The sequence below is a fragment of the Schistocerca cancellata genome, chromosome 5 (assembly GCF_023864275.1).
Source record: "Schistocerca cancellata isolate TAMUIC-IGC-003103 chromosome 5, iqSchCanc2.1, whole genome shotgun sequence".
Taxonomy (NCBI): domain Eukaryota; kingdom Metazoa; phylum Arthropoda; class Insecta; order Orthoptera; family Acrididae; genus Schistocerca; species Schistocerca cancellata.
In genome coordinates, this window is record NC_064630.1 from 38,752,642 (window position 1) to 38,778,869 (window position 26,228).

The 26,228-nt window shown below is 44.0% G+C and overlaps 1 protein-coding gene and 1 non-coding gene across 3 annotated transcripts in view; one reads left to right on the forward strand and one right to left on the reverse strand.

Annotated features, from left to right (window-relative positions):
* The window catches only part of LOC126187459 (titin), a 947,541-nt gene that overhangs the window by 638,154 nt on the left and 283,159 nt on the right, over positions 1-26,228 (forward strand). The window lies entirely within an intron of this gene.
* Trnat-ugu (transfer RNA threonine (anticodon UGU)) lies at positions 26,092-26,165 on the reverse strand. Its single transcript has one exon. It is a non-coding gene; the product is annotated as a tRNA-Thr (tRNA).

Genomic DNA, 26,228 nt, shown 5'->3' on the forward strand with positions numbered 1-26,228 from the left:
TGAAAAAAATGAAGGTTGGCGAGAGATGTAGCCAGGTGAACAGATGATAGATGCTCCGAAGTTCTTTGCTGAGGGCAAGAGATAAAGAATGATCGAGGTTACGGTCTAACGAAAGGTAATTAGATGGCATCAGATTGAAGACCGCAGCGCTTAGAAAAGTATGGAGGGGGCTCCATCCACCAATCTGTCTGTGATGCCTTTTGCTATCCAACTGTGCGTAGGTAGAATTAATGATGACTCGCACTGGTGGTGACGCAGAGACTGGAGCAACGAAAAGCCGGTTCCTGTGGCTGGTCTCGGCGAGGTTCACATTGTGGATGAAGATCAAAGTCAAGAGCATATCGAAAGTCGTCGAAAGCGTGAGCAAACGGTCCAGGGAGAGATCCGATTCGACAAAAAAAAAAGAAAAGAAAAAGAGGCAAGACGTCCCCTCCATATCTGCGAATCCCAATCACTGTCTGATGCCAAACTCCTGAGGATGACTACAGTTGTGACCAGACGAAAGTACTTTGGTTTTGCCATAATTGAGGGTTCTTTTATTGCTCTGGGAACTAGAACACACGAAATATTAGTTCACTTTATTACATAAATGAATGAAAGATTTACTTAAAGTTGGCACAGTTCTCTGCCGCAAGATTGTTTGTTAATTTACAACTGCTATTAACTATGAAAGCATCACTTGATGCACTAATTAACTTACTGTTGTCTTGGAAGTACGATGTTCGGCATTTACAACGGTACATTCCATCTCAAACTTTAACAATCGTCATTTTCATTACTATGGTGTTGACTGCTGTTGCTCAGGTTACGAAATCGGCTGAGGTCTTGCAAGCTCAACATTATATTGACCTCAGCGTGAGGGCGCTGCTGTGCTGAGGGGGGAAGCGTGGCCTTCAGGAGGACCTCATTAATGTCTGTGGTATCGATATGTGATGCCGACTCTGGTGTGACACTGCGATCTCTGGACGATACCACAACAACGATCACGATAATGCTCTTGAATATCCCCATGGTAACTGAGTAGGCGAAACATTACGAAGGGACATCCACACACTGTACTTTTTGCCGAGTAGTGCAGATGTTGGTAATACGTCCTTCTATGTAGGTAGCTAAGTAATTTGCAAAATGTCATACACTACTGGCCATTAAAACTGCTACACCAAGAAGAAATGCAGATGATAAACGGGTATTCATTGGACAAATATATTACACTAGAACTGACATGTGATTACATTTTCACGCAATTTGGGTGCATAGATCCTGAGAAGTCAGTACCCAGAACAACCACCTCTGGCCGTAATAACGGCCTCGATACGCCTGGGCATTGAGTCAAACAGAGCTCGGATGGCGTGTACAGGTACAGCTGCCCATGCAGCTTCAACACGATACCACAGTTCAAGAGTAGTGACTGGCGTATTGTGACGAGGCAGTTGCTCGGTCACCATTGACCAGATGTTTTCAATTGGTGAGAGATCTGGAGAATGTGCTGGCCAGGGCAGTAGTCGAACGTTTTCTGTATCGAGAAACGCCCGTACAGGACCTGCAACACGCGGTCGTGCATTATCCTGCTGAAATGTAGGGTTTTGCAGGGATCGAATGAAGGGTAGAGCCACGGGTCGTAACACATCTCAAATGAACGTCCATTGTTCAAAGTGCCGTCAGTGCGAACAAGAGGTGGCCGAGACGTTTAACCAATGGCACCCCATACCATCATGCCGGGTGATACCCCCGTATGGCGATGACGAATACACGCTTCCAATGTGCGTTCACCACGATGTCGCCAAACACGGATGCGACCATCATGATGCTGTAAAGAGAACCTGGATTCTTCCGAAAAAATGACGTTTTGGCATTCGTGCACGCAGGTTCGTCGTTGATTACACCATCGCAGGCGCTCCTGTCTGTGATGCAGCGTCAAGGGTAACCGCAACCACGGTCTCCGAGCCGATAGTCCATGCTGCTGCAAACGTCGTCGAACTGTTCGTGCAGATGATTGTTGTCTTGTAAACGTCCCCATCTGTTGACTCAGGGATCGAGACGTGGCTGCACGATCCGTTACAACCATGTGCATAAGATGCCTGTCATCTCTACTGCTAGTGATACGAGGCCATTGGTATCCAGTACAGCTTTCCGTATTACCCTCGTGAACCCACCGATTCCATATTCTGCTAACAGTCACTGGATGTCGACCAACGCGAGCAGCAATATCGCGGTACGATAAACCGCAATCGCGATAGGCTAATCCGACCTTCATCAAAGTCGGAAACGTGATGGTACGCATTTCTCCTCCTTACACGAGGCATCACAACAACGTTTCACCAGGCAACGCCGGTCAACTGCTGTTTGTGTATGAGAAATCGGTTGGAAACTTTCCTCATGTCGGCACGTTGTAGGTGTCACAACCGGCGCAAGCGTTGTGTGTATGCTCTGAAAAGTTTATCATTTGAATATCACAGCATCTTGTTCTTGTCGGTTAAATTTCGCGTCTGTGGCACGTCATCTTCGTGGTGTAGCAATTTTAATGGCCAGTAGTGTATTTAAAAACAGAAACGGTTGTGGTGAAGTGTTCTCACGGGGGGGAGGGGGGTGTTGACAGTTGTTGTTGGCGTCGTCGTCGTCGTGCATGTCCATCCCCACCACCACACTGTACCTTGGATCCGCCTGCATGACCACGACAGCCGCTTAAGTACCCTGGCGCTAATGATTCTGCGGCCGCGGCCGTGCCGCTGCTCACTGCCCGCACTTCGCGAGAGCGAGCCGCCTCAGCCCGGCAGTCGCGGCGCGGCCTCGGCTGGTACAAAAAACACTCGCTGGAGCGGCGCCGGCTTCCGGCGCGCCGCATTGTTTGCTAATGGCCGGAGACACAGTGTCCGCTCGCTCATTCAGCCGGTCCGGCGGCGCGCCGCTCGCCCTGTCCTTCAGGGCAGCTGCGGGCTACTCGGCCGCCATTCATGGACCACTCCCGCGGCCCGGCGTACACCCACCCTCCCGATTGATGCACGTGTACAACTGTATATCGCCGACGATACAGTCCGGCAGCATTGTTCGCCTGCACACGGGTGCAGTAGCTTTGACATAAGACCAAAATTTCTTAGGATTTTCTGCCAAGTCAGTACATAGAACTTTACTTTCGAATTCATTGAACGCCTCTCGCATAGCCCTCCTCACACTACATTTCGCTTCGCGTAATTTTTGTTTGTCTGCAAGGCTTTGGCTATGTTTATGTTTGCTGTGAAGTTCCCTTTGCTTCCGCAGCAGTTTTCTAACTCGGTTGTTGTACCACGGTGGCTCTTTTCCATCTCTTACGATCTTGCTTGGCACATACTCATCTAACGCATAATGTACGCGAAGGAACTTGTCCCCCTTCTTGCGGCGGTGTACCGTAGGTCTCTAGAAGAGCGTAGCGTTCCAAAGGATTGGAAAAGGCCACAGGTCATCCCCGTTTTCAAGAAGGGACGTCGAACAGATGTGCAGAACTATAGACCTATATCTCTAACGTCGATCAGTTGTAGAATTTTGGAACACGTATTGTGTTCGAGTATAATGACTTTTCTGGAGACTAGAAATCTACTCTGTAGGAATCAGCATGGGTTTCGAAAAAGACGGTCATGTGAAACCCAGCTCGCGCTATTCGTCCACGAGACTCAAAGGGCCATAGACACGGTTTCACAGGTAGATGCCGTGTTTCTTGACTTCCGCAAGGCGTTCGATACAGTTCCCCACAGTCGTTTAATGAACAAATTAAGAGCATATGGACTATCAGACCAATTGTGTGATTGGATTGAGGAGTTCCTAGATAACAGGACGCAGCATGTTATTCTCAATGGAGAGAAGTCTTCCGAAGTAAGAGTGATTTCAGGTGTGCCGCAGGGGAGTGTCGTAGGGCCGTTGCTATTCACAATATACATAAATGACCTGGTGGATGACATCGGAAGTTCACTGAGGCTTTTTGCAGACGATGCTGTGGTGTATCGAGAGGTTGTAACAACGGAAAATTGTACTGAAATGCAGGAGGATCTGCAGCGGATTGACGCATGGTGCAGGGAATGGGAATTGAATCTCAATGTAGACAAGTGTTATCTGCTGCGAATACACAGAAAGATAGATTCTTTATCATTTAGCTACAAAATAGCAGGTCAGCAACTGGAAGCAGTTAATACCATAAATTATCTGGGAGTACGCATTAGGAGTGATTTAGAATGGAATGATCATATAATGTTGATCGTCGGTAAAGCAGATGCCAGACTGAGATTCATTGGAAGAATCCTAAGGAAATGTAATCCGAAAACAAAGGAAGTAGGTTACAGTACGCTTGTTCGCCCACTGCTTGAATACTGCTCAGCAGTGTGGGATCCGTACCAGATAGGGTTGATACAAGACATAGAGAAGATCCAACGGAGAGCAGCGCGCTTCGTTACAGGATCATTTAGTAATCGCGTAAGCGTTACGGAGATGATAGATAAACCCCAGTGGAAGACTCTGCAGGAGAGACGCTCAGTAGCTCGGTACGGGCTTTTGTCAAAGTTTCGAGAACATACCTTCACCGAAGAGTCAAGCAGTATATTGCTCCCTCCTACGTATATCTCGCGAAGAGACCATGAGGATAAAATCAGAGAGATTAGAGCCCACACAGAGGCATACCGACAATCCTTCTTTGCACGAACAATACGAGACTGGAATAGAAGGGAGAACCGATAGAGGTACTGAAGGTACCCTCCGCCACACACCGTCAGGTGGCTTGCGGAGTATGGATGTAGATGTAGATGTAGAACATCGCCGGTCGCTGCTATCCTGCAATGATTGCGGCAATACATTTCTGCGCCGCAGGTGTTTACACGAGCCACAGTATTGCCCCAATGTGGACACACAGTCGACAAAGTCTCTAATGGCTCGCCGAGCTGTTCCGAGCTGTAACGGCTGTAGGAGTAAGCAGCGGGCTGCTACTCAGCTGTGACAACACCGAGGCGTTGCCGTAGAGACGTTTGAAAATCGCGTTACGTTATTGGTTGAGATAGGCCCGCGAAGCTGCCGCGCACAGCCCACTGTAACTGTCAGGCATCAACCCTTGCCGTGTCAACTTTGGTAGAAGTGAGTGCCGCCGTCTTGCTTTTGGATTCCATAAGGAGAAAACTTAACAGGAGGAAGACAAATGGGTCTTGTGGAGGTGTTCGTTTTAAATAAATTCCGAAATTTCTCGGGAGATGCGTGGCGGCTTACTCCGTGCGTCTGACGCTTAAAATTTTTCATTTCTGTCTAATTCTCTCGCCAGTGAAACATATATATCCACATTCAGTAAGACTTCTTGCGATGTGTGGAAGTGGTAAAATGGTTCAAAAGGCTCTGAGCACTATAGGACTTAACATCTGAGGTCATCAGTCCCCTAGAACTCAGAACTACTTAAACCTAACTAACCTAAGGACATCACACATATCCATGCTCGAGGCAGGATTCAAACCTGCGACCGTAGCGGTCGCGTGATTCCAGACTGTAGCGCCTAGAACCGCTCGGCCTCTCCGGGCGGCGTGGAAGTGGTACTTTTGGATGTTGTTGTTGTTGCGGTCTTCAGTCCTGAGACTGGTTTGATGCCGCTCTCCATGCTACTCTATCCTGTGCAACCTTCTTCATCTCCCAGTACCTACTGCAACCTACATCCTTCTGAATCTGCTTAGTATATTCATCTCTTGGTCCCCCTCTACGATTTTTACCCTCCACGCTGCCCTCCAATACTAAATTGGTGATCCCTTGATGCCTCAGAACATGTCCTACCAATCGATCCTTTCTTCTAGTCAAGTTGTGCCACAAACGCCTCTTCTCCCCAATCCTATTCAATACTTCCTCATTAGTTATGTGATGTACCCATCTAATCTTCAGCATTCTTCTGTAGCACCACATTTCGAAAGCTTCTATTCTCTTCTTGTCTAAACTATTTATCGTCCACGTTTCACTTCCATACATAGTTACACTCCATACAAAAACTTTCAGAAAAGACTTCCTGACATTTAAATCTATACTCGATGTTAACAAATTTCTCTTCTCCAGAAACGGTTTCCTTGCCACTGCCAGTCTACATTTTATACCCTCTCTACTTCGACCATCATGAGTTATTTTGCTCCCCAAATAGCAAAACTCATTTACTACTTTAATTGTCTCATTTCCTAATCTAATTCCCTCAGCATCACCCGACTTAATTCGACTACATTCCATTATCCTCGTTTTGCTTTTGTTGATGTTCATCTTATATCCTCCTTTCAAGACACTGTCCATTCCGTTCAACTGCTCTTCCAAGTCCTTTGCTGTCTCTGACTTCAATGTCATCGGCAAACGTCAAAGTTTTCATTTCTTCTCCATGGATTTTAATACCTACTTCGAATTTTTCTTTTGTTTGTTTGCGTTGCCATAGAGACGTTTAAAAATCGCGAACCTGCCGCGCCCAGCCCACTGTAACTGTCCGGCATCAACCATCGCCGAGTCAACTTTGGTAGAAGCGAGTGCGGCCGTCTTGCTTTTGCATTCCGTAAGCAAAAAAACTTAGCAATACGAAGACAAATGGGCCGTGTGGTTGTGTTCCTTTTTAAATAAATTCCGAAATTTCTGGTGAGATGCATGGCGGCTTACTCCGTGCACTTGACAGTTAAAAACTTTTCGTTTCTGTCAAATTCTCTCGCCAGTGAAACATTTATATCGATATTCAGCAAGACTTCTTGCGGTGTGTGGAAGTGGTACTTTTGTTATCACCATCAATGAATCCCTCCCCTATTACATTCGGGAACGGTGTGTAGGAAAGAGGACTGTCGATTAACCTCCCTACGAGCTAATTGCTCTCATTTTCTCGTAGTAGTCGTGTCGCGAGATATATGGGAGGAAGTACTGTGTTGCCCAACTCTTCTTGGGACGAATGCTCGCAGGATTTCAACATTTTAACCTCTCCGTGACGCACAACGCTTCTCTTGTTATGGCTCCCAGTGGAGTTTGTTCAGCGTCTCACGCTTACTGAATGATCACGTCAAGTATGCTGTTTGCCACTCTTCGTTGTATCTTCTCTCTCTCTCTGTTATATTGATCCAGCCTGGTAAGGGTCCCAGACTGATGAGTATAGTGGAGACGTGTGCTCGTTTACCCACCGTGCACGTATGCATACAGCACCGGAAACCATTCTTGCTACAGCGCTACCGACCATGGAAGATTAGTATTGCCATCTACTGAGGCCTCTCACAGACTTCACAGCACCAGTTGAGTGAACGTCTTAACGTGAAGAACATACTTGTGCTTTTGTGCAAGGTGACTTAAGCCTACATAAAATTATTTCGCACTCTTAAATTTAATGTTTACTTAGAAGTATATATATACCAAGTTATACTTTAACCATGTTACGAAATAAATGACTTTAAACACGATAAATCTAACCAAAAAACGTTTACAAATTTCTGAAAAGAAATACGCGTAAATTTGCTCGGTCGTCCCTACTCAAGAAACAGTCTTACAAATGTTTTATAAGCCACTTCTTTCGTGGATGAATTACATTGCCTTAAGATCCTTCTAATAAATCTTATTCTGGCACCTGCTCTTCCAGCAATTAGCTTTTACTTGCTTAGATTGTTTGATCGTTAGTATTATTTGATGATAACTCTTGTGAAGTTCATTGAGCACAAGTCGAAAGGTATCCTTCCATTATAGTAACGAAATCACGCCACAGAATTCGTATGAAACTTCAGCTTTCATGAGTGCCTCAAGTTTGGACGACATTGCCTATGTGCGAATTACTATTCAGTATTCTTCCGATATGTGACCGACCCGCCAGGTTAGCCGAGAGCATTGCCGGCACAGTGGCTCAGCGTGTTCGGTCAGAGGGTTAGCTGCCATCTGTAATAAAAAAACTGAGTTAATTGATCAACAACGAACTTAAACGTATGTCTTACGACGTCCGCCCCGAGCAGATGCAACGAAGAGAAGCGAACAAAATGAAATTAAAAAAAAAAAAGCACTAATGCGCTGCTTCCTGGACTCGGGTAGGCGCACCAGCCCCGAATCGAATCCGCCCGGCAGATTACCGACGTCGGTCGGTGTGCCGGCCAACCTGGATGTGGTTTTTTGGCGGTTTTCCACATCCCGCTAGGTGAATACCGGGCTGGTCCCCACGTTCCACCTCAGTTACCCGACTCGCAGACATCTGAACACGCTCGCACTATTCCACGGATTACACTCGACGCAGACATTTGGGGTACACTAATTCCGTCCCGGGGGGTACGGGGTGGCGGCAGGAAGGGCATCCGGCCACCCCTTTCCACTAACCTTGCCAAATCTGTTCCTAATAATGCCGACCCTGCGTCAGCGTGGGACATGGCACCAGTGAAAGAAAGAAAGAAAGATTCTTCCGACATGCGAGCGAAAATTTCAGTGCACCACTTGGCTCTCTTTCGAATACTTCCACCCACCGAGTGTACGTGATCGACTGCATCTTAAAACCTCCGCCGGCCGGTGTGGCGGTGCGGTTCTAGGCGCTTCAATCTGGAACCGCGTGACCGCTACGGTCGCAGGTTCGAATCCTGCCTCGGGCATGGATGTGTGTGATGTCCTTAGGTTAGTTAGGTTTAAGTAGTTCTAAGTTCTAGGGGACTGATGACCACAGATGTTAAGTCCCACAGTGCTCAGAGCCATTTGAACCATTTCTAAAACCTCCATATTAACTGCTGGCACGGGCTCAAAGACAAGCAATCTTAGAAATCACTCATGATTGACCGCGTGCTGTCGTACCACAAAAAGGCTGTTTTTCTTCTCGTGTGGATCGAGATTCAGCAACAGCCACCGACCTCTCATGTTTCCAGTGGATTATAGCCAATAACGTAATCGAGTAGTAATGGGCCTCTCCGCGTATTTACCCGCATTACTTTGCATTTCCTTTCGTTCCTCGCGCCAGTCCTCTATCCTCCGTTTCGCGGTAGTTATATGGCATTGCGAGCTGCTTATATACGATAGAGTCGTCTGCGAAATGTCTAGTAGAGCTTCCGACATTATTCACTAGGTCTTTAGCGTAAACTGTAAACAGTAACGACTCTATAACACTTCTTTATACTCCTTCCGAAATTACCTTTACATCTTTCGACTTCGTCCCTCTAAGAACAATGAATTGAGTTATGCCTGCTAGGAAGCACTGAATCCAGTGACAAATCTGGCACCGAACTCGATAAGCTCGTATTTTGTTCACTAAACAGAGTCGTGGCCATTCGCATCGCCCTTCGGTCGATGCACTCTGTTGGTTGGGCGTAAAATACTCCTCAAACACCCAAGTATTACTCATCTACGGGCTGTAGAAGTGTTTAGAAAGGAATATCGACCTGTCACAACCTCTCGGCTTTGAAACTGCTTACGTTTAAAAGGTGGGAAGACATTTACATTCATTCATTCATTCATTTATGTTATGTTAACCGGGGACCTAGAAACGACGGTTTGGCTCAGTCCCCGCCGCAGCCGAAGTGGTCCACAACCCCACGACGACTACCGCCGTCCACTTCACCCCTCCGCCGCCCCACACCGTGCGATTCAGCCCCGGTGGACTTCCCCCCCCCCTCCCCTACCCCTGGGAACGTCTCACACCAGACGAGTAAACCCCAATGTTTGCGTGGTAGAGTAATGGTGGTGTACGCATACGTGGAGAACTTGTTTGCGCAGCATTCGCCGACATAGTGTAGCTGAAACGGAATAAGGGGAACCAGCCCGCATTTGCCGAGGCAGATGGAAAACCGCCTAAAAACGATCGACAGACTGGCCGGCTCACCGGACCTCAACATAAATCCGCCAGGCGGATTCGTGCCGGGGACCGGCGCTCCTTCCCGCCCGGAAAGCCGTGCGTTAGACCGCGCGGCCAACCGGACGGGCCCATTCATTCATTTACTGAGGCCATCGGTTTACATTTCACGTTCCCTGGCTGCCTGTGATACGTCTCATAAAAACATGTGTTAATACTGGTTGATGTTATGTTTCGAAATTTATAATATTTTTAGTTTCGTACGATACTAATAATATCGTGATAATAAAAGAAAGACAGAGTGATGATAAAAAACGATAAAATCTTATAGTTACACCCCAAATGTAATGTATATATACCTTCATTAATTCTCAAAATTAGTTCTAATACAAAGTCTATTATATACTGGATCTGTGACGTCCGTGGGAAAACTCGAGTTGCAGCGTCCAAGGTGCCTGTTGACAGTTTCTGTTGCTTAGATCGGTATGCATTTGTAGGACTCTGTAGAAGCCTAGTAGCGGCGTCTCATTTGAGTTGCCAGGTGTTTAGTTATATCTACTACAGCATGAAGCACATGCCATTCATTGGTTATGAGCGTAGTGTACCTACAATAACAAACCGCAGTACTAGACATAAAGGACACTTCAATATATGTGTTTAATAATTAGGCAATAAAAATCGCTGTTACTGTTATCTGAAAATGTGAATGCAGTAAGATTTGACGAGTTTACGCTTCAGATGTTTACATTCCTTTGTGCCCTGAACCTTAGAAGTTCCCTGTGTGAGTTGGCGAGCAATGTTATTTACAGATGCCCTGGAATCAGTGCTTCTTAACGCAAGTCAGAGGTCCACATCTACAGCGATGTTTTCCTTGGTATCTCTTTGTCGACAACACTAGCACAGTGTGGTCAGGTGTACCAATCTCTCTACATTCGCATCTGTCTGACAGTTTCCGGTTTTATTTATTTGAAGTTTCTGCTACCAGTCACTTTTTATTTTATGCTTAATCTAACTTAATGCAACGCGTTTCGAACATGTTCTCTTCATCTTTAAGCGTTTGTACATATATACATGCCAGGTGATGAAAAAGTCACTATAAATTTGAAAACTTAGTAAACCACGGAATAATGTAGATAGACACACATGCTTGGAATGACATGGTGTTTTATTAGAACAACAAAATAAAAAAAAAACATATTGCCAGACGCTTGAAAGATATCTTGCGCGCGTCGTTTCGTGATGATCGTGTGCTCAGCCGCCACTTTCGTCATGCTTGGCCTCTCAGGTCCCCAGACCACAGTCCGTGCGATTATTGGCTTTGTGGTTACCTGAAGTCGCAAGTGTATCGTGATCGACCGACATCTCTAGGGATGCTGAAAGACAACATCCGACGCCAATGCCTCACCATAACTCCGGACAGCTTTACAGTGCTGTTCACAACATTATTCCTCGACTACAGCTATTGTTGAGGAATGATGGTGGACATATTGAGCATTTCCTGTAAAGAACATCATCTTTGCTTTATCTTACTTTGTTATGCTAATTATTGTTATTTTGATCAGATGAAGCGCCGTCTGTCGGAAATTTTCTGAACTTTTGTATTTTTTTAGGTTCTAATAAAACCCCATGTCATTCCAAGCATGTGTGTCAATTTGTACCTCTCTATCTACATTATTCCGTGATTTATTCAGTTTTCAAATTTATACTGACTTTTTGATAACCCGGTATATAGAGAAATGTTACTTAAAAATAAACAGTCTTAAACTAGATTAATCTTGAACACTTTGTTTTTTACTGTAGCTGCTGGTGTGGCATTTGTTCTAGATTAATCTTGTTTAAGACTGTTATTTTTAAGTAACATTTCTCTATGTATGTATGTATGTGTGTACGTATGTACGTATAAACGCTTGAAGATGAACAGAACATGTTCGAAACGCGTTGCATTATGTTAGATTAAGCATAAAATAAAAAGTGACTGGTAGCAGAAACTTGAAATAAATAATCATCCCACACAGTCACGGTTCACAAACATAGCCATTATGGCTGAAAATAATTAATTTTCCGGTTTTATGCACGTATCAATAAATAAATAAATAAATAAAAATACACAGGGTACAGTTGATATCCATGGATCGTAGCTCTCCTCGGGTTCGTATATTGGCAGCTTCTTCCTTTCTCGAACGTCAGCAAGGCATGCGCAGTGCGTGACTCGTGGTTTGGCGCGGACAGGATGACGCGTGACGCGTTGACGCGGCGCCGTCCGGCTGGCGGCCGGCCAGGTGTCGCCCCCTGTCGCGTCACCGACGGGAATACTCACAGTGCTGTGTGTTTGTTGGCCGCGGCACGGCGCCGCGCTGTGTCGGCCGCACGCGACGCTCTCCAGCATGGCGGGCTGCGTGCTTCCAGGCGCCCGCGACGCGTGACTCGCCGGGCCGCGGCGTGACCGGGCGCGACGGCGGCGGACCGCACGAGCTGCTTTTATTGCGAAACTAGTCCAGAAGGCAGTTAGCTCAACGACTGATACGTCCGAGACAACCATAAGAGCCATTTGTAAATGTTGTTAGGAACTGCAGCAAACAGGACGCGCAACATGCCATTCTTCCCGAGGGAGAGAAACCTTTAGACGTAAAACTAAATTGGGATAGACGCTAAGGAAGTATTTTAGGACACTCGACCAAATAGATAACGGAGGCATTTCCTCGAGGCTTTTCACCAAAGAATCTGTTGTTGTTGTTGTTGTGATCTTCAGTCCAGAGACTGGTTTGGTGCACCTCTCCATGCTACTCTATCCTGTGCAAGCTTCTTCATCTCTCAGTACCTACTGCAACCTACATCCTTCTGAATCTGTTTAGTGTATTCATCTCTTGGTCTCCCTCTACGATTTTTACCCTCCACGCTGCCCTCCAGTACCAAATTGGTGATCCCTTGATGCCTCGGAATATGCCCTACCAACCGATCCCTTCTTCTGGTCAAGTTGTTCCACAAACTCCTCTTCTCCCCAATTCTATTCAATACCTCCTCATTAGTTATGTGATCTAGCCATATAATCTTCAGCATTCTTCTGTAGCACCACATTTCAGAAGCTTCTATTATCTTCTTGTCTAAACTATTTATCTTCCATGTTTCACTTCCATACATGGCTACACTCCATACAAATACTTTCAGAAATGACTTCCTTACACTTAAATCTATACTCGATGTTAACAAATTTCTCTTCTTCAGAAACGCTTTCCTTGCCATTGCCAGTCTACATTTTATATCCTCTCCGACCATCATCAGTTATTTTGCTCCCGTCCGCCCCTTGTGGTCTCGCGGTAGCGTTCTCACTTCCCGAGCACGGGGTCCCGGGTTCGATTCCCGGCGGGGTCAGGGATTTTCACCTGCCTCGAGATGACTGGGTGTTTGTGTTGTCCTCATCATTTCATCATCATCCAGGAAAATGGCGAAATTGGACTGAGCAAAGATTGGGTAATTGTACGGGCGCTGATAACCACGCAGTTGAGCGCCCCACAAACCAAACATCGTCATCATCACATATTTTGCTCCCCAAATAGCAAAACTCGTTTACTACTTTAAGTGTCTCATTTCCTAATCTAATTCCCTGAGCGTCACCCGACTTAATTCGACTACATTCCATTATCCTCGTTTTGCTTTTGTTGATGTTCATCTTATATCCTCCTTTCAAGACACTGTCCATTCCGTTCAACTGCTGGTCCAAGTCCTTTGCAGTCTGTGACAGAATTACAATGTCATCGGCGAACCTCAAAGTTTTTATTTTTTCTCCATGGATTTTAATACCTACTCCAAACTTTTCTTTTGTTTCCTTTATTGCTTGCTCAGTATACAGATTGAATTACATTGGGGATAGGCTACAACCCAGTCTCACTCCCTTCCCAACCGCTGCTTCCCTTTCATGCCCATCGACTCTTATAACTGCCATCTGGTTTCTGTACAAATTTCAAATAGCCTTTCGCTCCCTGTGTTTTACCCCTGCCACCTTCAGAATTTGAGAGAGAGTATTCCAGTCAACATTGTCAAAAGCTTTCTTTAAGTCTACAGATGCTAGAAACGTAGGTTTGCCTTTCCTTAATCTTTCTTCTAAGTTAAGTCGTAGGGTCAGTATTGCCTCACGTGTTCCAATATTTCTACGGAATCCAAACTGATCGTCCCCGAGGTCAGCTTCTATCAGTTTTTCCATTCGTCTGTAAAGAATTCGTGTTAGTATTTTGCATCCGTGGCTTATTAAAATGATAGTTCGGTAATTTTCACACCTGTCAACACCTGCTTTCTTTGGGATTTGAATTATTATATTCTTCTTGAAATCTGAGGGTATTTCGCCTGTCTCACACATCTTGCTCACTAGATGGTAAAGTTTTGTCAAGACTGGCTCTCCCAAGGCTGTCAGTAGTTCTAATGGAATTTTATCTACTCCCGGGGCCTTGTTTCGACTCAGGTCTTTCAGTGCTCTGTCAAACTCCTCACGCAGTATCATATCTCCCATTTCATCTTCATCTTCATCCTCCTCCATTTCCATAATATTGTCCTCAAGAACATCGCCCTTGTAGACCCTCTATATATTCCTTCCACCTTTCTGCTTTCCCTTCTTTGCTTAGAACTGGGTTTCAATCTGAGCTCTTGATAGTCATACAAGTGGTTCTCTTTTTTCCAAAGGTCTCTTTAATTTTCCTGCAGGCAGTATGTATCTTACTGTTACATATAGTGAAATCACAACGCTAGAAAATTGTAGCGAAACGGAGAAACTCTTGCAGAGTGTCGACGCTTGCTGCAGGGACTGGCATTTCGGCCTTACCATTAACAAATGGAGTGCGGATAAATGGACGGAAATGATTACAAGATTGCAGAAAAATCAGTGGGTGCAGTCACATCGACTAAGTATCTAAGACTTTGCATAAGGGCGGGATTTAAAGTGGAACGATCAGGTGAAACGAATTGCAGGTAAGGCAGATGCCCGACTAAGTTTCATTGGAAGAATCATCAGGAAGTGCAGTGCTTCCAAAACGAGGTAGCTTACAAAACGCTTGTTCTTCCAGTACTTGAATATTGTTCGTCAGTATGCGATACGTTCCAGATGAGATTGGTAGAGGGAATAGAAAAGAATCCAGGAAGAACAGCGATTTTAGTCACACATTAATCTAGTAAGCGCAAATGTGTGACAGATGCTCATCCAAATCCTGTGGCAGACGCTGTAAGAGAGGCGCTGCACGACGCGATGTGCTTTACTGTTAAAACTCCGTGAACGTACGTTCTTAGAAGAGAGAACCGATACATTGCTCGCTCGTATAGGGATTTCCGAAAAGATCATTAAGGTAAAATTAGAAAGAGTCGAGTTCCCGCGGACGCTTGTCAACAGTCTTGTTACTGCAGGGCATTGGTGACTTGAATAGGAGAAACGGTACACAAAATGTCCTCCTCCACACACCGTAATGTGGCTTGCTGAATAGATGTACAGACAGACCTATTATACTCACTGTTGGCCTCTGTTCTCATTTTAGTAACAAATCTCCTAGTGTAAAAGGTAATTACATTACCGATAATTGTGTTGCTACTCAAAGCTGCATCTCTTATCGACTTAAGTCCCTTGAGCTGCCTGTACATTTTAATTGAAATGTTGTTTAGGTACTACTTTATAATGTGTAGCAGTAACGGTTCATTTAAGAAACATATAAAAAATTACTAAGGGAATTAATATACTTGTGGTGTAGCGTACGCAGCTTATGAAATCTTGTATTTTCCCGCAATCCCTACTGTCTTTGCCTCATCATTTCCCTACAAAGCAGTACTAAAAAAAAAAAGTCCCTAAACAAAGGCACCATTTTCTCCCTACCAAACAAAAGGAATGGTTGTCTGCCACTTCAGGTGCGACTTCTGTGTGCCAGTACTATTCCCAGTATTTATAACCATATAAATTACAAATGTATATGTCCATAGCTACCACATAAAACGTAGGACAGAACAAGTGCTGCTGTTCCCCTATATTTTAGCGCTGTTTTGCAGTACGCATCTGCTACAAACGACCATGTCAGATCCGGATGGTGGACACTCAGCTTCTCCCAGTTCGTTTAATCTGACAAATGCACAGCGCTTGTCCTACTTTCCAGTAATCACAAATTCAAATTTTACACGTTTATGAGTAAAAGAAAATTAAGAAACACTGCAAAAGAAATGAAAGTGAAGTGAAACCACAAAAGGCACGCTTAGAAATCATTTTTCCCGGCTGTTCAAAACCGCCTTTCCATGAAGTTAACACTGTTATTTAATCGTACGACAGTGTTAATTGAACAAGAAAAGTTAGTCTCTTGTTACTAACAATCTAGATAAGTCGCAAAGTTACTTCCGCAGACTAACCCTAGAGCTTAGAGGGTGATCGAACTTTTATGGATATGCTGCACAACTCTGTGTCAACATCGAGTGTTACACATTACGACCGAGAACATAAACCTGATTTGTGGATATTAAATGACGTTAGATAAGACAACGTAACAATATTACGTCGTACGTAGATATCATCAATTTTGCCGTCTGCCGAAAGTAAAGGTCTTTAGGTGCTTGTGATCTTTTGCATGAAAAAATTCCACAACCTACACACCTTAAAGTGGCCCGGCCGGTGTGGCCGTGCGGTTCTAGGCGCATCAGTCTGGAACCGCATGACCGCTACAGTCACAGGTTCGAATCCTGCCTAGGGCATGGATGTGTGTGATGTCCTTAGATTAGTTAGGTTTAAGTAGTTCAAAGTTCTAGGGGACTGATGACCACGGATGTTAAGTCCCATAGTGCTCAGAGCCATTTGAACCATTTTTTAACCTTAAATTGGCCTGATAATCTTACCCTTGTCAGTATTTGATGTCATCCAAATGTCAACATTACGGGATTGCTACGAAATAACATCTGCGTGTGTGAAAAAACTTTCTTGGAGTAAGGGACAGATAAGAGTACTTCCCCATTTTTCCCGAGTAACTGAGTGAACTCCAGGCTATGGAGTATATGTGCCCACCAAACAAAGTACACTCGGTCACTTATGACACCCTTTACGTCTTGCAGAGACAGGGAAAGGAGCTGTTTCCCTGCTGGGTATAGAGTCATACGATCGTACGGAGATAAAGAGGTTTCACAGACTACAGCCAAACTTCATTGTTAACGGAGCCTTGTCAAACTACGTCCCGTCCAACAGACTTTTGTTTCCATCTAGAGTGCAGTACGTGTGAAGTAGTGGTTGCAGTACGGCATATCATAACCTCCTGATCCTCATATCCTGTAAATAATCGTTCCCAGGGGTTTTGGCGATGAATGGTGAAATGTGCAGCGTATATTAATGCCGCTCTGGATGCAGATAAGTTGTTCAGGCTTGGTCTGTATACTCCGCCGTATTTGAGGAAGTCCTGCGGACTGCAGATGCAGAACGAGAAAAACCTTTTCTACTCGCCTGCAGGATGGTATTGTACTTTTGAACCAGCAGTATATGCGTCCAGCCTTCAATCTGCCTTGATGTTTTATACGAACATCGGATGTGTCTTTCTGTTGTCGGTGAATCTTATGATGTACCGTGGATTCATGGAGGAATATTAATTTTAAAAACAAATGAGTTCGAGCATTTACTAACGCAGATAAGAAATATCATGATAAAAGGAGAGAGAGAATGTTAAAGACTTTTAATAAAAGGGAGGAAAACTGAAAAGAGTGCCACGAAGGGTGATGTATTCAAGAAGATGAATAATATTGGAAACACTTCCGAAAAGAAAGATAAACCATAAGGAAACACTTAAGTCAGGAACCTCAGCTGGCTACATATAGAAGTCGGAGATATGGAACTTGCAATTGTTGAAGTGACATTTTTATTGTCTCTCGTTTTGCCCCTATAAGTTCCTTTGCTTTTTGTGTTTTTTTTTTCCTTTGCCCGTAACTGACGGGTAGAAATGGCTTCCGGAGTAACTATTCTTTTCTCATAATTAAAGGCATGACCATTGATAGCAGATGGAAATATTTGTTTTCGTCCATCGTCAGCTAATTATGAGAAATATTTTTTGATGGGGAGGGAGGGGGAATTCGATTGTTGTTTCCAGTAGTCATACCTTTCACGCTACTTTTTTTTCCTCGCGTTTTCTAGCGATCCTTAACGTCCGTACCGAAAAAGGAATGTCTTATCAGACGTCACCATCATCACAACATGTGACACACACGAAAATCGTGAGGGTATCCTGTGAGCAATGGTCCGGTCGAGGAAATTCTCAAGGCCGGGACTTGAGACATATTTTTTTAAGACTGCGTCTGTGTTTTTAAAAAGAATTCTGGTTGAGACCAATGCAGGGCTTGGTTCCTCTGGAAGGGCGTGGCCGATTTCTTACCCATCTTTCATTTACCAGGCTTGTGCTCCGTCTCTAATGACCCTGTGGACGGAACGTTAAGCAATACTCTACGTTCCTTCCGTCCATCTAGGTATATAAGAAGAGCTTCTGGTTGAATAAATCCTCAGGGCTGTTTCCTGAAAGCAAGGCAGGACCTCTTCGGATCACAGTGGGCAGGAGCAATGGCGGATTTACACATTTTCCGCCAGCAGGCTGTTCAAATTTTGCCCCCCCCCCCCCCCCTGCCCACCTCTACAGTTCGATACCCTGCTTCACAACCATATTGATTACAATGTTTGTCAGTGAAATTGTAACTTTACTATTTCTGAACTATCGTCCTCATTACACCATGTTATTCCAGTAATTAGTATGATTGTGACCTAGGGAATCGGTGGGTCAGTACCTAGATCATTTTTACAACCTAACGATTTAGTTAAGATTGCACAAGAAATAGTTTTTGAGTATATTTATGAGCTAATAAAAACTCAAACATGCGCTACTAATAAGGCGGCGTAAGGTATGCCTTACTACTACTTACACAATCATGTAGGTTGGTAAATGAAATTAATTTTTATTGCTCTTACTTACAGTTTAAAACAATATTTTCAATTACTTTGTAACAGCCTGCCTGATGATGACGATAAAATTCAATTAATGAAGTTATGAAAGTTTTACAATACCTTTTTGCGTGATTTTCTATCCGCAAAATCATAAATTATATCGTCATATGAAGTCTTGTTCTTTAGTTCTTACTATGCACAAAAGAGCTAAGGCGTGTAACTTTTCTTGGCTTAAGGTAGAGCTTAAATAATTTCTCACCCGTTTTAAGCAAGAAAGGCTCGTCTCGCCCGAAAATTTTTTCGCTAGTGAACAAAGAGCCAATCCGACTGCTGTATCCAAGTTTGGATAAACATCTTGCAAATTCTGTTTTCGCAGGAGCGAAGATAGACTTTTCAATGATGCAGAATCTGGTTTTACCAAAATTCTTTCAGAAGAAAGGTGGCACTGAAAAAGTACACACTCTTGAACTAAGTCAGTCTCTAAATTATTACGACACATTTGTTCCGGGAAAAGGGCTTTTTCCAGAGGGGTTGATTCCAATTCACTCATTTTGATCAGAAATGAAAACTTTTCATTGAACCTGTTGTAGGCCTTCTCCCGTTTTTTTTTTGTTTTTTGTTTTTTTTTTTTTCATTCGGATACGATTCTCTCAGTGAGGACAAGAAATGTGTTAACCCTGAAAGTATCACTCGCAGTCATTCCTATTTCTTCACCGGGTGTTTCATCATAAATTTCTTTCCTTTTCGGTTGGCTTTTTCCCATGTGTTCTGTATACTGCTTCGGCACGCTCAATTTCATAGCTTTCTCTTCGAAATAATTAAAATTTTCTCGTTCAGCTACGAAAAACTTACAAAGAGATTGATGAAGATCGTCAACTGTGATCAAATCTACGGCAGAAGCCTGAATTTGAACATTCACTTCGATTATTCTTAAAAAAAAAAAAAAATTCTACACAACAACCTTTACTGCCGTTTCCAGATTTTCTAAATTCAAAAATATTCCTGTCGCCTCATTTCGCATTATAGGCTTTTTCGGAACAGTCATCCTTAATTGATTCTGAAGTTTTAAGGACTTTGTGCCAAGAATCGCTCGAATTTCTACGTGAGTCCTCTGTAGCTGATCAACGTGTCAGATTTACTCTCTTTAGCGTTTTCCTTTACTCGAAAAAAAAAGGAAAAAAAGTAGATTTCTTGAAGCCACAGGAAGAAGCGACAAGCTTCTTCGCAAGATTCAGCAGCCGTAGTTGCCACTAAATTTAAAAAGTTGGCAGAGCAAGGAGCGAAAAAAGCAAACGGTGCGTGGCTTTGAATTTTAGCCTGTTAGCCATTGCACACATCAGACATGTTCGCAGCATTATCATGTGATTGTCCACGACAGTCTTTAAAATTTATGCCCAGTGTTTAGAGTTCCGAAATACTGGCAGAAAACATTTCTTCAGCTTTATGTCCCACTGAAGGCAAAAACTTGAGCAATATTTCACACGGTTCGCCTGATCCCAAAAGCGTATCTAATGATGAGAATAATTTGGTCCATGTGTTATACATCTGGTGTTGAATCGACGATTAAGAAAAAATATTTCGCTGTTGTTATCTTGTCTCCAGTCTGTTTTAAGAATTTATGACCCGTGAAGAGAATAGTTGATAAGTAACTGGTACTTCTACTTCCTTGATTCCCGAGTCATTACTTAACGTATGATTCAGAGACGTATCTTCATGTGTTATACTTACTGATGTTTCCTCTACCGCCTCTTCGGTAAAAACATAAATACGGGGTGATTCAAGAGTAAATGTACACTCTTCATGGGTGCAATGTATGGATCAAAATAAGAGTCAATTTTTGGGTAAAGTTTTATCTAAAACTACTTCGTTTGCGAGTTATGATGCGCAATGCCATTTGTGGTAGGCATTACATCAGTGGCCAGTACAGGCTTTGGCGTGACGTCTTCGCCTGTATATCGACTGATGTTGCTTTGCCGGCCGCGGTGGCCGAGCGGTTCTAGGCGTTTCAGTCCGGAACCGCGCGACTTTACGGTCGCAGGTTCGAATCCTGCCCCGGGCATGGATGTGAGTGATGTCCGCAGGTTAGTTAGGTTTAAGTAGTTTTAAGTCTAGGGGAGTGATGACCTCAGGTGTTAAGTCCCATAGTGCTCAGAGCCATTTGAACCAATTTGATGTTGCTTTGTCGATGGTGCCCCTGCACGTTTCACCCGGGAGGCAAGAGTGTGTCTCAGTGCTGCTTATCCCGATAATTGAACAGGCAGCGCAGAACCAGCTGCTTGGCCCGATAGATCTCCATCTCTTAACCCGTGCACTTCTAGCTTTGGGGCCGCCTCAAGGAACTCGTGTACGTTGTTGCAATTGAGAACGTAGCACAACTACAGGAGCGAACTGAAAATGGTTGTGCAGCTGTACAGAATGAGATGAACGATGCCTGTTACATTTCGAGAGCTGTAATAAATCGAACACGTCACTGTCTTCGCAGACATGGGCATCATTTTGTACATTTCCTGAGGCAAAAGTACAAAACGTAGCTGAGTTGAATTTTAGATTCCTTCGTGTCTGTGCTCTCTGAGAAGAATTAATTTTGTGTTGTACTTGTGATCCCTATTCGACTGCATTACTCTGAAACATAGCAATTGCAGACAAAATTTTATTTAACGTTTTAGTCTTATTTTGATACATACATTACACCCGCGAAGTGTGTACAGTTACTTTTGAATCACCCCGTATACATTTTTTCAAAAGTAGATTGTTCGACAGATAACCGTTATTGTTCGCCGCAGAATTCAAATTCGTTTCGTCTTTTCCAGATTGTATTGTGTCAGCCCATGTTGTTGAAGTTCCTATCCTTTCAACACTACTTCCACCTCCACTTTAAAAAGAAAAAAAAATCTCTCAATTTTATCGTTTTACGGGTAATGTCTTCTTGTTTTTCTTTTTTCATTTTGGCCTTCTTTTTATACTCAGCTCCACAAAGTCGCTTTCTCCCACCACTCGTTCTAACAATTTTTTATCCAAGAACTAAAATAAAAAAGATTACATTGCGGGTTTTATTTCTCGTATGTAGTTAGCAGTATGCTTTGTTCAGGCTACAGACATTGAATAATTACCTAACATACGAATAAGAAATTTATTTAAGTATCATACAGCAAAAGAACTTTCTTTCCTCAGCTTCCGAAACAGCTATTTATCAAGCTAAATTACGTCATACTGATTCGTTAAGGATCATTTACAGTAATACATTATGACTACTTACCTGGAGGGCAGCGCGGAGGGTAAAAATCGTAGAGGGAGACCAAGAGATGAATACACTAAACAGATTCAGAAGGATGTAGGTTGCAGTAGGTACAGAGAGATGAAGTTTGCACAGGATAGAGTAGCATGGAGAGCTGCATCAAACCAGTCTCAGGACTGAAGACTACAACAACAACAACAACAACCTACTAGAAGTTTGTACGCACCGATGTGTAGTGTTATGAAATTATTCGTTCAATCCACGAAACACTTTGGAAAATTACAGCATGCCAGAAAAATGTGCCGGAGAAATGGATGGTTGGAGACACATCATTGTCACAGTCTACGGAACCAGTCCATAGATGATGGCCACTGATGGAATCGTGCATGCGTGAAGATGGTGTATTGAATCACAGAAACCGGGGGACAAATAATAAATAATACCGAAAGGGCGCCTGTAGGTGTTCCATTTTATTTCATTACTCATTCAAATTTCGTGAAAGTGTGGCGACACAACGAGAAACGCCTCTCACGCCATTACAGTACGAGAGACAATTCAGCGCCATGTGGGAAGGATTCCACAGTCAGTGAGTTCTTTTGATGTTCAACAGATCAGAACGATTAGTCGTAATAACGTAGAACCACTCAGTGCACCCGACTTATTCAAAATCTGAATCCTCTTTTTGTAGCGTTTCAGGTGTTGCACACAGTTTCCGATCCTGTATCACTGTTATTTTTCTTATGGATCGTATTGTGTGAAACATATGTACGCCTGTCAGCTTACATGTTGAAAGACGTAGTTTTTATTGAACACTGCCGCAATGCTTTACTAGACACGGTCGTATTGGAGGTGGTACGGTTACCTTTCCCCGACCTTTGAACTGACTCACCCAGCCGACGGCACGCAACGCTGCATGTTGTCATCTTTTTCATTCAATCTCTGTATGCAGAACATATCATGGGGAATGCCGGGCTAGATGAAGAAGAAACCGGAATTAAGATAGCTGGGATAAATAAAAATAATCGTAGATATGCAGATGATACCATACTGAAGGTAGAACATTAGAAAAAGAGGAGTTAAAGGTCCTCTTACTGGAAGTGAAAGGAGAAAGTGCAAAGGCCGATCTAATGCCGAAAGTCAAGAAAACAAAAATTGTGGCAACTGCACCTACCATATGACACATAGGAGGATAAATAATGGAGGTAGCTTCTGTGTCCAGTTGTCTACCTGATTTCTGCTGATGGTAAATGCAGCCACGTGGTAGAAAGGCAATGTCCAGCAATGTTTTAAAGAGTAGAGACACAACTTTAACAACAAAGATCAGCATAGTAAGGGCTATCGTCTTTCTAGTTGCGATGTATGAATGAAGTGAGACCTGGACTATAAGAAAAACTGGACGACATAAAATAAACGCCTCTGAATTGTGTTGGAGGAAACTTCTTATAACTCTATGGTCCGCAAAGAGGACAAAAACACTACTGGCCATTAAAATTGCTACACCACGAAGATGACGTGCTGCAGACGCGAAATTTAACCGACAGGAAGAAGATGCCGTGATATGCAAAGGATTAGTTTTTCAGAGCATTCACACAAGGTTTGCGCCGGTGGCGACACCTACAACGTGCTGACATGAGGAAAGTTTGCAACCGATTTCTCACACACAAACAGCAGTTGGCCGGCGTTGCCTGGTGAAACGCTTGAAACGTTGTTGTGATGCCTCGTGTAAGACTTTGATAAAGGTCGGATTGTAGCCTATCGCGATTGAGGCTTATCGTATCGCGACATTGCTGCTCGCGTTGGCCGACATCCAATGACTGTTACCAGAATATGGAGTCGGTGGGTTCAGGAGGGTAATACGGAACGCCGTGCTGGATCCCAACGGCCTCGTATCACTAGCAGTCGAGATGACAGGCATCTTATCCGCATGGCTGTAACGGATCGTGCAGCCACGTTTCGATCCCTGAGTCAACAGATGGGGACGCTTGCAAGACAACAACCATCTGCACGAACAGTTCGACGACGTTTGTATCAGCACGGACAATCAGCTCGGGAACCGTGGCTGCGGTTACCCTTGACGCTGCACCACAGACAGGAGCGCCTGCGATGGTGTACTCAACGACGAACCTGGGTGCACGAATCGTAAACCGTCATTTTTCCAGATGAATCCATGTTCTGTTTACAGCATCATGATGGTCCCATCCGTGTCTGGCGACATCGCGGTGAACGCACATTGGAAGCGTGTATTCGTCATCACCATACTGGCGTATCACCCTGCGTGATGGTATGGGGTGCCATTGGTTACACGTCTCGGTCACCTCTTGTTCGCATTGACGGAATTTCGAACAGTGGACGTTACATTTCAGATGTGTTACGACCCGTGGCTCTACCCTTCATTCGTGCCCTGCGAAACCCTACATTTCAGCAGGGTAATGCACGAGCGCATGTTGCAGGTCCTGTACGGGCCTTTCTGGATACAGAAAATGTTCGACTGCTGCCCTGGCCAGCACATTCTCCAGATCTATCACCAATTGAAAACGTCTGATCAATGGTGGCCGAGCAACTGGCTCGTCACAATACGCCGGTCACTACTCTTGATGAACTGTGGTATCGTGTTGAAGCTGCATGGGCAGCTGTACCTGTACACGCCATCCAAGCTCTGTTTGAATCAATGCCCAGGCGTATCAAGGCCGTTATTACGGCCAGAGGTTGTTGTTCTGGGTACTGACTTTTCAGGATCTATGCACCCAAATTGCGTGAAAATGTAATCACATGTCAGGTGTAGTATAATATACTTGTCCAATGAATACCCGTTTATCATCTGCATTTCTTGTTGGTGTAGCAATTTTAATGGTCAGTAGTGTAGTTCAATGTTGCAGCACGTAAAACCAAAATGCTCCTTGGAAGGTCCGATACTGAAACAAAAGCTGACTTACTTGGGGCACATTACTAGCAGACATGATTCGTTGGAAGAGACTAATACCGGGAAAGATCGAATGCTCAATGAGAAGAGGGCGGCAAAGAATGAGATGGATCGATAGCATCAGAGAAGTAATGGATTGCACCCGTGAAAGTCTGCGCGGGAGAAAGTGTAAGACAAAAGAAATTGGCGTGTTTTAGTTCAGGGTATCATGGGGAGTCGGAATCGAGTAAACTATTACACAGACAAAGAGAAAGAGAGAGAACCAGCCGCAGTAGGTGGACGTACAGTGTAGCGGGGACTCCAGACCAATGTGCTGCTCGACATTTTTCACAGTAACAAATCCTGCCAGAGGTGAAAGAAATGGAAAGTGACATATAACGATACTAGGATTGCCTGCGGATCGAACCCGAGATCTTTGGTTCATAATCTGCGTTGCAAGGATTCTAAATGGGATTTTTTGATCCTTGACTGGAGCGATTCATTGGAGCTACAATATGTATCGCGTTCAAGTTGTAGCACTTCTGTCATTTGTCGTAAATACGCTTTCCTTTCTAGCGGAAATGATTACAACTGTCTTTTTGAGACTGACGTATTATATTTCATCACTTCAGATAAAAAGACTCTAAGGAGTTCCGCGACCATATTATCACTAAATCGTGTATTCAGTTTTATAAACAAATTTCACCTAAATTGTGTTAATAAATTTGGATGCGTGTCGTGTTACTGTTTGTCGCACGCCACTTAACAGAATCGGTAAATATGATTGCGAAATACTACACACCATTACAAATATACAGTGAAAGTGACAATAAGATTAATTGTTGTACTAAATATATTACCAATTGTTTTTACGTCTGAAGTTATAACTGACTTGTTTTGGAGGCAAGTTTTCATCTTAAAACAAAAATAAGCCCTGCGCTTTGTTCGTGGGTAATGCAGATGGTAGAATATTGGGGAAGTGCAATGAATCTACAAAGGAGATTTCTTACAAATCACTAGTGCGACCGATTGTAGAATACTGCTCAAGTGTGTGGGGCCCGTGCCAGAATGTACGAACTATATTGAACTTTACAGAGACAGGCAGTACGAATGGTCACAGATTTGTTTAATCCGTGGGAGAGTGTCCCAGAGATTCTGAACGAACTGAACCGGAATACTCTTAGAAGACAGAAGTAAACTATCCCTAGAAAGTCTATTAAGAAAGTACAATGAAATGAAAACCCTTAGCTGCTTACAGGCGTTGACATACGTCAACGGGGACAGATGAAAATGTGTGCCCCGGCTGGGACTCGAACCCGGGATCTCCTGCTTACATGGCAGACGCTCTATCCATCTGAGCCACCGAGGACACAGAGGACAGCGCGACTGCAGGGATTTATCTCTGGCACGCCTCCCGCGAAACCCACATTCT